General features: G+C 35.3%; 1 long non-coding RNA gene across 1 annotated transcript in view; it reads right to left on the bottom strand.

Moving 5' to 3' along the window:
- Positions 1–8,506: 8,506 nt before the first annotated feature.
- The window catches only part of LOC124081582 (uncharacterized), a 28,176-nt gene continuing 19,920 nt past the window's right edge, over positions 8,507–16,762 (bottom strand). The window contains exons 2-3 of the long non-coding RNA XR_006848084.2: positions 14,543–14,631; positions 8,507–13,317 (exon numbers count right to left, since the gene is read on the bottom strand). This is a non-coding gene — a long non-coding RNA (uncharacterized LOC124081582). The remainder of the gene's footprint in view (positions 13,318–14,542; positions 14,632–16,762) is intronic.

Below are 16,762 nucleotides of genomic sequence, written 5' to 3'. Positions count from 1 at the left end.
TTGACCTACAATTCAGAAAAAAGGTGTTAATTCTATCACTGAATTTATCCGGTTTTTGTCACTTTGGCATATCATTTATTAAATATATATATTTATAATTTTATTTATTCTAAAAGGTCTTTAAAAGATAAAAGAAAATACATATTAAATGAGTAGTTAAACGAGCTTTGTAAATCAATCTATCATTACAATGCTATGTAATAACACAGCATTTCCCTTTTTAAAATTTATTAACAAGCAATATGTATTTAACAATAAAACAATAACATACATTACATAACATATATTGCAAATAAATAAACATGTAAGTTAAAAAAATTATAAGCTTCCATTTCAAATAATACTGGTATAATTTACTCAGAGGTGAAAATAGGTAAACATTTAAATGATGATATATGTACATGTCCATTAATATTAGGGTATAGTGACATATACCTATTTTTGTAATATACTTTTGCTCATGAAAATATCATAAATAGTATTAAGAAATATTATTGTAGTTGAAAATAATGAAAAATCCAAATTGTACATATCTGAGCTTTCTGAGTCTATTACTTTGAAACACAAATACACAGTGAAATATGCTTTAAAAACAAACCCTCAATTTGAATATGTTAAAACATGGATAGGAGTATTTAGGTTTGATTTATTCTAAAATTAAATTGAAATACTTTGTAACTTTAACAACTACTTTGAAGGTTTTATTTTTTATTAAAACACATATAAAAGGGTACAGCAATTCTGTCTCTGAATAATGCAAGTACAAAACAAAGATTATAAGAAGAGTAACTAAGCTTCAAAAATGTAGTGATCATGAAATAAATTACATCTGGACAAAATAATATTTAGAATAAATTTGGAAATCAAGTCAGAACTATAAGCATTCTAATTTACCAAATCTTGATTGTTAAATATATTACAGAAAATAAATATGTATTCTAAAAAAAGACTTGAGAAATGTGTGTGTAAAACAAGGTGGAACTTCAGAAAATTTTATAATTTCCCTGTTTCTGTCCATGTGTCTCTCTCACAGCTTTACACTGTGACACAAATAATCGGAACAATGAAGAACAAATTTTTGACTATTTGCATTTGGAGAAAGTTGTCAGATCTCTTCATCTATTTTAAATAGTGATTTGCATTAGGATTTATTCAATAATTAATGATCATCCTGTGCGTGTTACTTATAATAAAGAGTATGTAGAACAACCAAGAACAAAGCTACAAATGAGCACTATTTTACATACTTTATACACAAAGATATGAAAAATCAGGCTCTATATAAGTAATAAAAATTGTAATATATTCTGCTGTCATGTATTTTAAAAAAATAAAATCAATTAAAAAAAAAAAAAAACATTGGATAATGTCAGAACACAAAGTGCTACATGATGAACCCAGCCTAATTCCATCTTAAGATTGGAAGCCATCTTTTCACAAAGTCATAAAAAGTTAATTTCTTTTTTACTATAAATTGCTGTGATTTCTAAACTTGTTTGGAATTCCTGTCCATGCCTTCAACAGACCCATGCCTGGCTCCCCCTGACGAGATAACAACCCTCTCTGAAACGTCAGGGTGACTTATAAATCCTGATGTTGAGGTCTGAATTTACTTCCTAACTTGAAATACAATGCCATGTAGATAATTTACCTTCTGTCTGCCTTTGTGATTGCTTTTCAAAATCCTGTTAACTGTAAATTCTCACAACACCCCCTTTTGCAACTTTTTGTGCTATAAAACTTAGTTCCTGTGGGACTGGGGGCTGAGCTCTAGCCTGGAATTTTTCAAAGAGAGAGTCCTGGCAAGCTCCAGTATAGGAAATAAAAGCTTGCTTTAATTTCATTTAAAATTGGAGACAGTGGTATTTCTTTGACTCATTGTCCACACTACAGAACAGTAGGAACAGGAAAACAATGCCAAAACCAGTGCAAAATCACACAGCAGGTAGGCCTATATCAAGGGATAATAAAGGAGGTCCTAAGAGACCTGACCTCTCTAAGCTATGGAAAAAGGACAACTAGTACACACTTATAAAAAGGCATATATATTTCCCAAATTTCTATCTTAAATGGATACATGGTAAGAATAGAGAAGTTAAATGTAATCTGGCACATTTGCATTCTTTTCCCAGACACTTTTACTTCTATTTCACTAGATTAGCTAATTTTAATGCCTTTAACCCTTTTCTAATTTATATTCTACCTCTGGTATACATATTTTTTTTCTTTTGCAATAGTTATTAGGTAATTTACAAAGGACTCAATTACAGAAATCACTTTTAAAAATTATAAAGCAACAGAAAAAAAATGTTTAAAACATGTACACAGTAATATCACAGAATATGAAGTCTATGTAGATACCACGGTCTTTAGGTTAAGCTCCTAGTTTAAAGAAAGGTTGAATTGGTGTGGAATTTTAGTTTGAAAACTTATCTCAAAAAAAAAAAAAAAAAACTTGAAAATACTCTTCCCTTTTCTTTAGACAGGGAGACGGATGGAAAATCAGGGACCACTGTGGGTTTGGAACTGTATGGGGCAGCAGAGAAGCTCCATAAATTTAACAAGTCAAACAATCATTTACCTGTCCAAGATTTTATTAACAGGACCTCAGTGGCCTGTCACAGAAGAGAAGGGGGGTTGATTGAGAATGAGAGAGCAAAAGCAGGGTGTTGATATTTATGGGCACAATGCAAGGTGACGGGGTACAAGGAGGAGTGGGCTGTTACTTCTTTTTTGGCCAAGAGTATGTGCCACTTCAGGGTTTGGGCACATTCAAAGTTTGCGCCATTAATAAGGATTTGATGTTCATGCGCCATTGAAAGTTCATGCCATTCAGTGCATCATGCACCTGAACTCCTGGAAGAGAAGCAATTTGGGCGCCATTTTTACAAACATTCCTCCCTTTTTTGTTTTGGTTTGGGGCATCCTGATCATTATGGCTTCTTACTGCTGAGTAAGGGCATAGTTTAGAGGAAGGAGGGTCAGTTGGTTTGAGAAGGAGGGCCAGGAGGCCCCATATCCATGTGCTGAAGGCATGGATTTCCTCCAGGGAGAAGTCCTTCAAAGTTCCCTTGAACCACAAATTTTTGGATATAGTAAGCTATTCATTGGGTTGGGAGGGGATAATCCAAATATCTTTCTACAGGGCTTGTAAGAATTGCATGCATCATAGGGTAGCAGGTGTCATTTTCACTAGGAGGAGGATCAGAAGTACAGCATAAGCCACAAACCTGCAGCTATGAAAAGAAACAATAGTGACAGCATGAATTTCTGGCATGTTGTGCAGTCACTAGGGTTGGGGGGAAAAAGGCCTCTGCCCATGAGAAGGCAGGTGAGAACATATAAGACTAAAAACCAAGGGCTTATTTCTTTGGAATTGTGGGGTAGAGATGGTCCTTTGGTGGAGTTGTCATTTGGTATCTTCATCTTTCAGCACTTGGTAGAAGTTTTTTGGAATGAGTGGACTGAGTGTCGTCCGACTCATTGGCAAGTAGCTGGTAATCCCTGAGGAGTAACTGTTGAAAGTTTGGTTAGAGATTTTGCTAATTTTTCCTTGAAGGAATTTTAAAATGCAAGGAAGGAAGGCACAAAATAAAAAGACCCCAACTGGAGGTCCGAGCATTGGGAGAATCCAGCAGATGAGGGGGTTTGTGAAGAGGCCCCAATAAGTTTGTTGTGCCAATTGCTGCTTTCTTTTTTCTAGTTGTTCCTGTAGCTGTTTATTCTTATCTTTCAGTATCCCTGACTGATTAACATAAAAACAACATTTCTCCTGTAAGAACAGGCAGAGGCCTCCTTTCTCCCAAGCCTTGGCAGTATTTTAGGACTACTGTTGCTAGGGAATCTAATTGATTTTGGAGGGTAAGTATGTACTCAGTCACTGTTCGAGGTCATCTATTACCAATTATATGGACAATTGATTAATTATAGTATGTGAGGGAGGTAGTCAAACCCACTGTACCCGTTGTCAATCTTGTTATAATTCCTAAAGTAGTGAGGAGAGACATGAATTACATCACACGTTTGGTCTTATATGTGTCATGAGAGGGATTGGTATTTCTGTATCTCCTGTAACTATGTCTCCATAGGGAAACAAGAGAAAAAGAGTACATGTGCCTTGCCAGTCAGGGGGCAGACAGTGGTATACAGTTGTCAGACATGAAAGTGATGCCTCGTAGACTGAGCAGTGGCCCTTATTACTTTTTGATATAGAGATTGTTTGTTGACATTGATTCTCAGGTAACTTTCCTACTGGTACATTCCCCGATGACTGAAAACATAATGGAGCAGCCTTGTAGAGAGGGACCACTGAGAGTTTGACTGTGGTGTCTTGAGTTGAAGAGTTCTCCTTGAGTTTAACCCAAGAACGATTTATCGGGTTTGTTATTAGTTTTGGGGATTCAGTTCTAGCCTGAAAACACAGCCAACATCCCTATACATAGTTTGTATTATTAGTAGTCTTTAACATATTGAGAGAGATATTGACAAGTGTAAGAGAGAGAAGAGGATCTTTGACTCTTTTTGCCAGGCAGCCAATTGGGTATATCAATCATCATCTTTCAGCAATGCTTCCTGTTGAGTTTCCAGACACTTGGACATGGAATGGGGAGAGCCGGGCCCGGGCTTTTACAAATGGCCATACAATATTTATTGTTATTATGTTCACAGGCCTGTGGATCACCATGAAAACAGTTCTTTGGAGGGGTTTCATTGAAGAATTTAAAACTCCCCCTAGAAGGAGTTTGGCTACAGTTCATGGGACAGAAGAGCACAGGGTTTAGCCTTCCCTGCACTATGCTTTGAAAGAGAGTTAGCAGGTATAAAGTCAGTAGACATAGGTCCAAAAAGAGTGTGGGTGTACTGTGTTGTTGTGGGTTCCTAGATCCTATTGGGAACCCCATGCTTATGTGTGTTCTTCTCCTCCAGAATGGAAGGGCAAGTTGTGCATGACTGAAAAAATGGATCTTGAGAGGGTTATCTGGGGATACCTTATAGGTAAATCTAGGTATTGTGGAGGTCCTGTAATGTTAGGATCTGTGGTGAGATTGTCTTCTGGAGGGCATGCTGCCAGTTTTAACCTAGAAATATGAATCCAGGGGGTTACTTGCCTTCCTCCCTCTTGGAGTTTTGCAGCATTGGATGTACAAAGGACTACTTCTAATAGTCCTTCCAACTTTAGGGTTGGGGGGAATCTTTCTCTTGGGGAAGAAAAGTAGATGTATTTGCCTAGTTTGAGGGTAATGGAGGCAGCTGAATTCTCTGGATATGGAAGCAACAAATCTTGTTGCTTTTATAACTCTGAGCATATACGGAAGAGAATGGGAAGAGCATTTTGGTCAGAGAGGTGCAGGGCACTGGTGAGACTTAACAAGCCAAACAACCATTTACCTCTCCAAGATTTTATTACCGGAGTGCAGTGGCTGATCACAGAAGGGAAGGGGGGGTTGAGTGAGAGAGAGAGCATAAGCAGGGTGTTGGTATTTATGGGATGAACACGAGGTGAGAGGGAGCAAAGGGGAGTGGGCTGTTACATTTTTATTGGCTGAGAATCTGTGCCACTTCAAAGGTAAGGGGATGCTCCTTTCAATGTTTGTGCCCTTCATAGGGTTTGGAGGTGATGGTTTGCACACCATTCAGAGTCCCCGCCATTCAGTGAATCATAGACCTGAACTCCCAAAAGAGAAGCACTTTGGGTATGATCTTTACCAACAGGAACCTTTATTTAACACAGTTTTTTTTTTTTTTTCTTTCTGGAAGAATTTAGGCTCTTTGAAGATTAATATTTATACTCAGCAGTAGGAAATTTTATTTTTTTATGTCTTCTTTCTTCTCTTCCATTTTCTGTTTTTTTTTTTTTTTTTTTCTTTTTAAAACTTGGTTGAGAGAATTTATTCACCAGACTAATCTTGTATGTTTTCTGTCTGAGGAATCTTTTCATTGTTATCTTCCAGGTTTTAAATTAGGCTTCTAAGAAATATTTTTTTTCTTGTTTTTAATATACAAAGTCTCTGCCTTATTTTTTGAGTTTTGCACCTTGTGAGGTATGATTCATTGAACTCATGTTTGAAAGGAAATAATCTTTAAGTTAATAAAATTTTAATTGTGTATTCTGATAAGGAAACTTAGTTTTAAAATTACCTTATCTGCCATAAAATTTTAAATAAAATAATTTTAAATGTTAAATATTCAAAATAATTTAATTTTCTTTCTCATTTGGTAATATTTGTCAAGGCAAAATAATTCATGCTGTTTTTATTATAATTTTATTCTGTGAAATTTGCTTTGTCATTTATAATTCATGTAGAATTATTCATAAAAATCTATCACTTTTTAAAAGATATCTGAGTTATCCAAAGAGGCAAGGTAAATAAAATTCAAGTTTTTTTTCATATATAATATAACTTTGTGAGTATATTTTATGATGGTAAACAGCCTTCAAGATGGAAAGTAGCCCAGACAAATGTGCTGAAGGGGAAAACTAACTCTGAAGGCTTATGCCTGTTTACAGCACACCATAAAAAAGTGGAGGTTTTTAAGGCCTGGAAGACTAAGGTGGGCATTTTCCTGAGAATATATACTCTTGTGATACTCACAAACTTTAGAGGAAAAGCCATCTATTAAACTCTTGAAGTGCAAGGACCCCTTAGTTCTGAGACACATCTCAGACATGAGTCATTTAAGAGAGTTTCCTGATAATGAGCTTTTGTTCACATTAGACTTTTTAATGTGGTTTACAAATATTGATTGATTTTAAAGTCACTGAGATGTGAAGATTCTGAACATTTATTTTGTCAAATATAAGGTCTAAAACATTACCCCTAGTGGACAAAAACACAATCTCTAGGGCATATTTTCCAATGCTGTTGAATCTAATTAAAATATACATTTAATGTGCCAAAATCTTCTCTAAATTTTTAAGAAACAATTTAAGTGTCTCAGCATTATGATTAACCATACTTAGAAAGTCATTTCAAGAACTGTAGAGTCATGCTTCCAGTAACAGCCAAGGTGATATCATATTTAAGTAAATAGTGAATTTTTAGGTTATTTGGGGTATAAGGTACAAATTCCATTAAAAGCATTTGAAAAAAGAAATACAAACACTGTCAGAAGGAGTCCTGATATATAAAAAATAAATCAGTAAAATAAATAAATAAATGGATAAAAATTTCAGACCAGGTATGGTGGTGAATGTCTGTAATACTAGTGACTATACGGAATGAGGCATGAGGATCACAAGCTCAAAGCCAATCTTAGCAATTTTGCAAGATCTAGTCTCAAAATAAACAAACTAATTCTCAATGACATCATGAGAAACAGGATAAAAAGTTTTAAGTTAGCATCTTACTGGACTCTAGATTCATTCCTTGACCTTTATTCTTTTGCTATTCATTCTCTTATTTTATATTTTCTACTGAAGTTCTTTCCAGAAACACAAAACCCTCTTCTTCCACAAATTATTTCCAGGAAGGACAATCTCTGTAAATCTTCATTCCTTTGGTAAGGATTGTCAAGCCTTCTATCGTGAATTAACAACTCTATTCTCTTCTTTAAGTCTGTTCTTTGGCCTGTTTTTCTGTCCCTCTCTTCATTGTGATTCATGACTACATAGTTACATTTATGGTTTACATTGCCTCTTTGCCTTAGAACAATTAAGCCTGATGCACACTTTTCTCTAAACCCCAAAACTCATGCTTTGGTTTTTCTTTGGGGTCAGCTACACCACCTGAGTTGATACAGGTCCTAATGCCAGCAGATTTCTCTTTTATTCAGTCCTAGATTTCTCCTTATCATGTATGGTGCTAAGGATTCCTTGTGCTTAGTGCTTCCCTCTTAGTAGGGTTGCATCTTATATACCAGTTTTGATGTAATGATATATCTTCTTTCAAATGTAGTAGAGGTAAAAAATGGATTTGATATTGGGTCTTCATAGAGATGAGTGACTGTAGTTTATACCTGTTGTGCTATGAGGCCTTCTTCATGGTATAAAAACATAGTCTTATTTTCTGTTCATAAAATTGTAATCATGAAATAAACAAACCAAGCCTCATGAAGTTCTGATCTCATTTAATTACTATAAATACTACATGTCTACAATACATTGAGCATTTGCTGTTTTTAAGGGCCACTTTACTTTAGTGAAGTCTAAAAAATTATTTAATCCCATATAAATAAGGAAAATAATATTGGGCACTATCAAACTTTACAGAAACTCTGAGAGAAATTATTAATGATTGACAGATGATAAAACTGAGATTCCCAGAATACTTAGTTGATTTATCATAGTTTATAGAGTTACTAAGTGAGAAAACCTAAGACATATATAAAACATATTTTACAAACTCTTATACCTAATAAATTATGAGGCCAGACTTTGATTTTATTGGCTTCTCCATTTAAAATTTTTATTTTAGAAACAATTTTATTAGAACAAATAATTGTATACCTGATTACAAATATCTAAAGAAAAATTCAATATCTTCAATAACCACAATGCTCATAAAACTGTGTAAAGTAGAATTTTAATATCTGTACATAAGATCTTTAGAAAAATAAATATTATAATCTGGTGGTTTTAAGCATTTTTGGAATTGTGCTGTTATAAATATTGATTTAGCTGTATCCTTGTAGTATGCTCTGATGCTCTTCAGTAGAATAATGGATAAATAAAATGCACATTAATACACAATTGAATACATTCATGGCATTTTCAGATAAATGGATGGAGTTGGAGAATATAAATCTAATAAGTGAAGTAAGCCAATATTCAACAAAACAAATGCTGAATATTTTCTCTGATATAAAGATTGTGATTCAAAATTGAGAGGAAGGAGGAGGACGGGAGGAATAGACAAACTATAGATAGGGCAGAGGGGAGGAGGAAGGGGACATGGCAATAGGAAAGGCGGTGGAAAAAGAAACATACCATTTCCCTAAGTAAATGTATGAAGACACAAATGGTGTGACTCTATGTTGTGTATAACAAGAGATATAAAGAATCGTGCCATATATGTGTATTATGAACTGAAATGAATTCTGCCATCATATATAAGAAATTAGAATAAATTTTTAAATATTAGATTATAAAAGAATGTGAGTGAATGCAGAAGAAATAAAATATTTTAAATAAAAAATCTTAATTGTATGTCTCGAAAATATTACATAAGTTCTCTTATGAAATTTGCAATACCCAAGATTAACTGTAACTTATTATGTGAAAAATAAATTAATAAATAAATTAAAAATAGAAAGTTATATGTTTGGGCTAGGATTACAGTTTCCTGAAACTTTGTGTGCAGAATATGTAAGGTAATGTTCAAACTCATCACAAAAAGAAGATGTTAAGGTGAGATGAAATTAGAAGTTGTTTTAGTCAGCTTTATTTTTTTTTTTTTACCACTGTGACTAAAGAACTTGACCAGAGAAATTGTAGAGGAATAAAATTTTATTTGCAGGCTTAGCTTTACAGAGGTCTTTGTCTATAGAAGACTGCTCCATTCCTTAGGGCTCAAGGTGAGGCAGAACTTAATGGCAGAAGGGTGTAGCAGAGGGAAGAAACTCTCATGATGACTAGGAAGAAGAGACAGATTCTCTGTTTTGAGTAAATACATAAATTTATACTTCAAAGCCACATGCCCAATTCCCACTTCCTTCAGCGACACATTGTCACTTCAGTTACCACACAGGTAATTTATTCAGGAATTAATTCACTGATGACATTAAGGCTATAACCCAATCATTTGTATCCCAAACCTCCCTGCATTGTCTAACAGGGGAGCTTTTGGGGGACACCTAACAACTGAAACATAACAGAAATATAGCAGAATGTGAAGCTTCTAACCATCTCTCCCTTTACTGATACACCGAATACACATATACTTATGTTATGGATCCTTATTTGACAAAGTCATGAATGAATTCAGAGATGTAGGTACATTGGACAATAAAGAAAATAACTACAGTGAAATGAGTAGGAAAAAGGTGGAGTAGACCTGGATATTTGAATTGTCGAGTGAAGTGCCACATATTTGGGACAAAATTCCCCCAAAGTCAGGGGACACCTTGAATAGAGGGCTATCAAGATATATAAAAGCGACTTTAAATATTTCTGTAATTTCTACATTAATTTATTCATTGGTTATAGAAGAAGTGATATATAAGTATAAAAATGACAAAGTGGTGGTCTTCTATGAACAAGTAAGTCTTTTCATGTGTTTCACAACCTGAAGGCAGAGAAGTTAAATCTCAAAGGTGTCAGTTTGTTCCAAGAATAGACTTACCAGTGGTTTTCTTACTTCTGTTGCTGGAAAATTTGCTTTTCTTTTGATTTAATTCTGGGTTCAAGAGGTAAAATTAAGCAAACCACTGATAGACTCAGTGTAACTTGAGCACTTTCTGAGCCCTGACCTACCCTTGTTTACCCCAATAATAATTTTAAGCCTACCAATTGTTTCCAGAAAAAAAAAGTTTCTCCATGCACTGAGTGTCTAACATTAGCAACTTCTGTTGAAGAAATTTTATCCTAAACTTCCAATATCTATAAGCAAAGGAGATTGAGCATGTGCAAATCTTCATACATAGCAAACAATTGGATTTGCATTGTGTGTAACTACATCTAAGGACTAAAATTCCCAGCAGTAGTGTTAGAAATGTGTTAAAAATTAATGATCCCCCATTGATCAGAGAAAGTATTTAAAGCACACTCTGCCTCTGGCTACTTGACAGCCTAAATTCTGACAAGCTAGTATCAGCAATTTAATGCATCAGTCAAATGGCAAAATCCTACACCCTTTGTAGTTTTGTCAGAATACCTTCTAAAAAAATCCAAAAGATAGTGGCTGTGGTTCTGGCTTAGTTGTACAGCAATTGCCTAATACATGAAAGTCACTGGTTTAAGCCTCAGAACCAGATAAAATAAATAAATAAAATAAAAGGAATTTGTCTGTCTCTGACAAATAAATAAATAAATATTTAGAAGAAGAAACAAAAATGGAAAAAATAGTAGATACTCCAGAATATATGAGCATAGATATAAATAATCAGTTGTAAAAATGTTGGTGAGAATATAAATTAAATAAAGCTGTTTTAGAAAATGGTATTCAGGTTCTTCAAAAAGTTAAAATAAAAATATAGTTAAATAAAATGATCCAGTACTAGTAATTTTGAATATGGATGTAAACAAATTAGAGTCATTACATCATAGAATACATTGCACTTCCATTTTCATGATAGTATTATTCACAGAGCCTTGTAATAAAAATTGAAGTACCTTTAAGATAAGTGGTAGGTTGGGCATGGTGCCCCATGCCTATATTACCATTAGATTTATAGGGTGAGGCAAGAGAATCATGAGTTAAGAGCCAGTCTCAGCAACTTATCAGTGAGGCACTAAGCAAAATAGTGAGAACTTGTCTCTAAATAAAGTAAAATTTATAAAAAGGGCTGTTGATGTAGCTCAGTTGTTGACTACCTCTAGTTTCAATACACAGTCCCATAAATAAAAAGTAAATAGGCCCAAAATGTTTACCTCATGCTTTATTTTACCTGAAACAATTTACTTGCACCCTTTCTGGCTTAACTGGACAGGTTATGTAACATTTCTTAACAAATGGTTATCTGCAGAAAAAATGAAGTTTCAAAATAATGTTTATAAGAAGAAGCCAAGTTACCCTTAAGGAAAGATTTTGTGACTCTGTACAGACCAGATTCTGAAACTAAGGGAAGTAAGGATAATTTCTACTAATCATAAAATCTGTAAGAGATTATTGTTAAGATTTCAATTACACCAGCAATGTACAAGTGTACCCTTTTCCCCACATCCTCGCCAGCACTTGTTGTTGTTTGACTTCATAATGGCTGCCAATCTTACTGGAGTGAGATGGTATCTTAGGGTGGTTTTGATTTGCATTTCTCTGACAGCTAGAGATGGTGAGCATTTTTTCATGTACTTGTTGATTGACTGTATGTCCTCCTCTGAGAAGTGTCTGTTCAGGTCCTTGGCCCATTTGTTGATTGGGTTGTTTGTTCTCTTATTGTCTAATTTTTTGAGTTCTTTGTATACTCTGGATATTAGGGCTCTATCTGAAGTGTGAGGAGTAAAGATTTGTTCCCAGGGTGTAGGCTCCCTATTTACCTCTCTTATTGTTTCTTTTGCTGAGATATTCCCCTTCTTGGTCTATTCCCTAAAGACCTAAAAAGAGCAGGCTACAGGGACACTGCTACATCGATGTTCATAGCAGCACAATTCACAATAGCAAGACTGTGGAACCAACCTAGATGCCCTTCAATAGATGAATGGATAAAAAAAATGTGGCATTTATACACAATGGAGTATTACTCTGCATTAAAAATGACAAAATCATAGAATTTGCAGGGAAATGGATGGCATTAGAGCAGATTATGCTAAGTGAAGCTAGCCAATCCCTAAAAAACAAATGCCAAATGTCTTCTTTGATATAAGGAGAGTAACTGAGATCAGAGAAGGGACGAAGAGCAGGAGAAGAAGATTAACATTTAACAGGGATGAGAGGTGGGAGGGAAAGGGGGAGAGAAGGGAAATTGCATGGAAATGGAAGTTGACCCTCAGGGTTATACAGTGGAGGGGGTAGAGAGAGAGGAGGGGAGGGGAGGGGAGAGGTGGGGAGGGGGGAGGGTGGAGGATGGGAAAGGCAGGGGAGCACAACAGACACTAGTATGGCAATATGTAAATCAATGGATGTGTAGCTGATGTGATTCTGCAATCTGTGTATGGGGTGAAGGTGGGAGTTCATAACCCACTTGAATCAAAGTGTGGAATATGATATGTCAAGAAATTTGTAATGTTTTGAACAACCAACAATAAAAAATTAAAAAAAAAAAGATTTCAATTACAAATGGTGAAAATTATCTTAATTAATCTAAAGTTTTCATGGCAGTGGATACTTGAGAGTTTGATGTTATCCTTCTGTTAGTCCAAAGCCAAGAATTTTACCTGGGCAGAACTATTTGGAATATTTTCTTAGATCAATAATACTGGAGTACAAGAGAGTCATGCTATTATCTTTTCAGAGAAGACATTCTGTCTTCCTTCAGAGTGTCCTCTTTTCCCTGCTTCACATCACATCTAATAAACTCATTGCCTTTCAATCTGAGTGATAAGTTTGAAAACTTTATTTCTTGATTGAAAAAAAAAAAAACCTGCATTTGAAGATGGGGTTGTCTTCACATTACCTCATTTTCCCAGGAGATTCCAGCTCTGTCTCACTAAAAGATCCTTGCCAGCTTCAGGGCTTCCAGAGACTCCTTTGAGTGCCCTCAGTCCCTACTTCATACTATTCCCTAGAAGGCAAAGACCCATATTCATGAGACACTCCAGCAGACTTTAGACATGGTGTCTGTTTAAACCTTGTAGAATGCAGTTATTAAATCCATAATTAGGTCAATATGGGAAGTTAGGATAAGGAAACATCACACAGAAAACTTTTCAAAAAGGTATTTCAAATAAGACATTGTGATAAGTTATCTGTTCCTGGGAAGAAAAAGGGAGAAGAGACACATTGTTGTTATTTTTCAAATTGTCAAGTTCCACTTTTCTGGTTTTTTCTAATATGAAATGTTTACAAAAAGAAAGAAAAGTCTTTAAATTGCCATCCAGTTCTTGGAGAAAAATTAGAAACACTGCATCCATTTGAAATGTACGTGAAAAGAATTGATAATGCAAAGAGGAAATGCTGGCATTAAAAATGTGAACAGAGCCGAGTGCACTGTTGCACTCCTTAATCCAAGTGTGTTGGGAGGCTGAGGCAGGAGGATCATAAATCCAATGCCAGCTTCAGCAAGGGTGAGGTTCTAAGCAACTCAGTAAGGCTCTTTATTTAAATAAAATAAGAAATAGGGCTCAGGATGTGGCTCAAGGGTTGAGTGAGCTAATAAGTTTTAGAATAATTTATTATAAATCAAACCCACTTACTATAGGCTGGATGTCAAGATTCAGTCACAAGTTCCACAGAAGTCATATGGAAAACAGATGGTGTCTTATAGATAATGATTTAATTTTTCTATCTATCTATCAATCTATCTATCCATTCATCTATCTCTCCGTTATCATGGAGCTCTGTAGGGAGTATCTATAAGTCTTATCACCTGCTTTTTTTTCTACTAGGAATTGAACTCAGGGGCACATAACCACTGAGCCATGCCTATTTGTATTTTATTTAGAGACAGTGTCTCAGTGAGTTGCTTAATGCTTCAAAATTGCTGTAGCTGGATTTGAACTCTCCATCCACCAGCTTCAGCCTCTCTAGTTGCTGAGATTACTGGAATGCTTGAGCACATGTGGCTGATCCCCAGTCTTTTATCAACAAAAATAGAGCAGTCAAGAAACTGTCTTGCTGACTTGATTTATTTCTGGGTTGGATGCAATTTACTGTCACTCCAACAGTAGACATACCAGGCTCAGTTTGAGACAGTGCCGTATCTCTTTCCAATAGGTCTCTTAGTTAAGAACTGTTCAATCCACACACATCCAGTGATAATGGGGAGGGCTTCCACAATCATCTTTTACCTTTGTTTTAGGAGTATGCCATTCTTTGAATCCATTTCTCTGCTTCCAGTCCTAGATCAGGAGCCCCAGGTTTCTGCACTACACAGGAGCTGAAAAGAAAAAAAAAATATTGAGGGAACACTAAGCATACTGAAAGACAGGAAATAGTATGTGTGCATTTTTATTTTAAGGCTGGGTAGGGAGAATGCTCAAAGCCAGCGAGACTGGCAATGGCGGGAATTGGAAGTGGTGGCCAGGGACTCCTCAGATTTCCCTCCAGTTTTGGGGGGTCAGAGGGTTTCTCTGTTGCAGCTCAGTTTTCAGTTTTCTCAGACTAGTCTAGTGGATCTCAGATCAGCCTTTAAGACCCCAGGCCTTCTGTTCCATCGTTGTATTGTGTTTTCAGCACCTTTTTGGATTTCTATTTGGGCTTCTGTGTGAAAGAGCCCAGCATGTCCACAGATTGTGTGGTGAAGACTGGAATAATCGTCAGGAGACGACCTCAACTCTATTATCTGGGTTTCTGCATATTATAAGCTCTAGTTTTTAGAATCCCTGTTCTTGCTCCTCCTGAGGTTTTTTGTTTGTATGTTTGTTTGTGTTTGTGTCAGGAATTCAAACCAGGAGTGTTTATATACTGACCCATGTCCCCAGCCCTTTTTATATTTTTTATTTAGAGACAAGATCTCACTGAGTTGCTTAGCACAATACTGTTTCTGAGGCTGGCTTTAAACTTGCCATCTTTATGTATCCTGTGATTTCCAAATGTAGGGTAAAGAGTATCTCAAATCCAGAATAGCTTTCTGATATCCAGAACTCCTATCTGATATCCAGAACCCCAGCTAAGCTCTCCATTGTTCTGAGAATAAATCCAAGCTATCTTTTCAAATTCTCAAATCCAAGGTTCCCTGCTCACTTTAAATGAAGATAATAAAGAATAGATAGTAAAATGACAAGACAGCTCTATAATGGACAACATTAAACCACACCTGAAGGCTAATGGATAGATATGTTTAAGAAAACCATTAAGCCCTATTTCAAATGTAAAAACCCTTAAGGCTCACTTGTGGGTATGCCTTCACCCAAACACTTTGTCCCAGGTGTGAAGCCAGATGGAAGTTATGGGAAGGTGGATGGGATAAAGAATGGAAGTGAACCCAGATGATAGCCAGGATACCTTTTTCTATATCTATTTTTAATGGATTTTGCCCCTGTTCTGCCCAAAACCATATATAAACTCCAAAGCTGGCACACCAAAATGAGTTCTTCTTTTATTATGCTCTCTTCTACATTATGAGAGTTCTGTTTCCTCTTGCTTAAATAAATTCTATTCTGTTTACTCTTTCCTTGTTTGAGTGTCCAGAGATTTTATTTTTCAAAATTTTTGAGACAAGGGGCTGGGGATGTGGTTCAAGCAGTAGCGCGCTCGCCTGGCATGCGTGCGGCCCGGGTTCGATCCTCAGCACCACATACAAACAAAGATGTTGTGTCTGCCGAGAACTAAAAAATAAATAAATATTAAAAAAATTCTCTCTTTAAAAAAAAAAAAAAAAAAAAAAAAAAAAAAAAAAATTTTTGAGACAAGATCCCAGACAAGATTGGTGAAGTGGGGAATTTATTTTCATCTGAAAACTCCAGTTTCAACAAGATCATTTATTTTATATATGTTTCATTTGGAAGGGATGACTTATTTGTAGTTTTCTTTTTCTCAAAGAATTGGAGAGCAATTTTTTAAATACTTTATTCTTGTGAGCTTTCCACATTAGAAAAAAAAACAGGAAAAAATTAGGTGATATTAAAAATAATGACTCTCTTTTAAATAAAATTGTATAATTAATGTATCCAAATTAAAGATTTTTTTTTAAAAAAATGTAATGGATTCACAATTGAGGATTTTTTTCATATGTAAGACTGTTTATTAAAATGACCTGTAAAAGCATTTCAAACGTTCCAGAAAAATTCTTTGTCCTGATGTGAAGGAAAATGAGATTTGACTTGATTTAAACTACAGGGAAGTTTAATCACAAGAGCTAAACTACATAGTGAACTTGAAGGTCAATAGCAATATGAATAACAGTGCATTTTTAATAACCTGATTTACATAGATATTAACCAGTAGCCTTAGAACTTTTCTGTTTGGGTTGAATCAATAAACCAGATGTCAGTAAAGCAGTGTTTAATCTCCAACTGTGGTTTCGCTTATCACAGTGTCTGAGGTCAGATTCCCCACTGAAAATTTTA

The sequence above is a fragment of the Marmota monax genome, unplaced genomic scaffold, assembly GCF_021218885.2.
Source record: "Marmota monax isolate L192 unplaced genomic scaffold, Marmota_monax_Labrador192_F-V1.1 WCK01_AAM20220418_F8-fsc00721, whole genome shotgun sequence".
Lineage (NCBI taxonomy): Eukaryota > Metazoa > Chordata > Mammalia > Rodentia > Sciuridae > Marmota > Marmota monax.
This window is presented reverse-complemented; position numbering and strand designations above follow the sequence as displayed.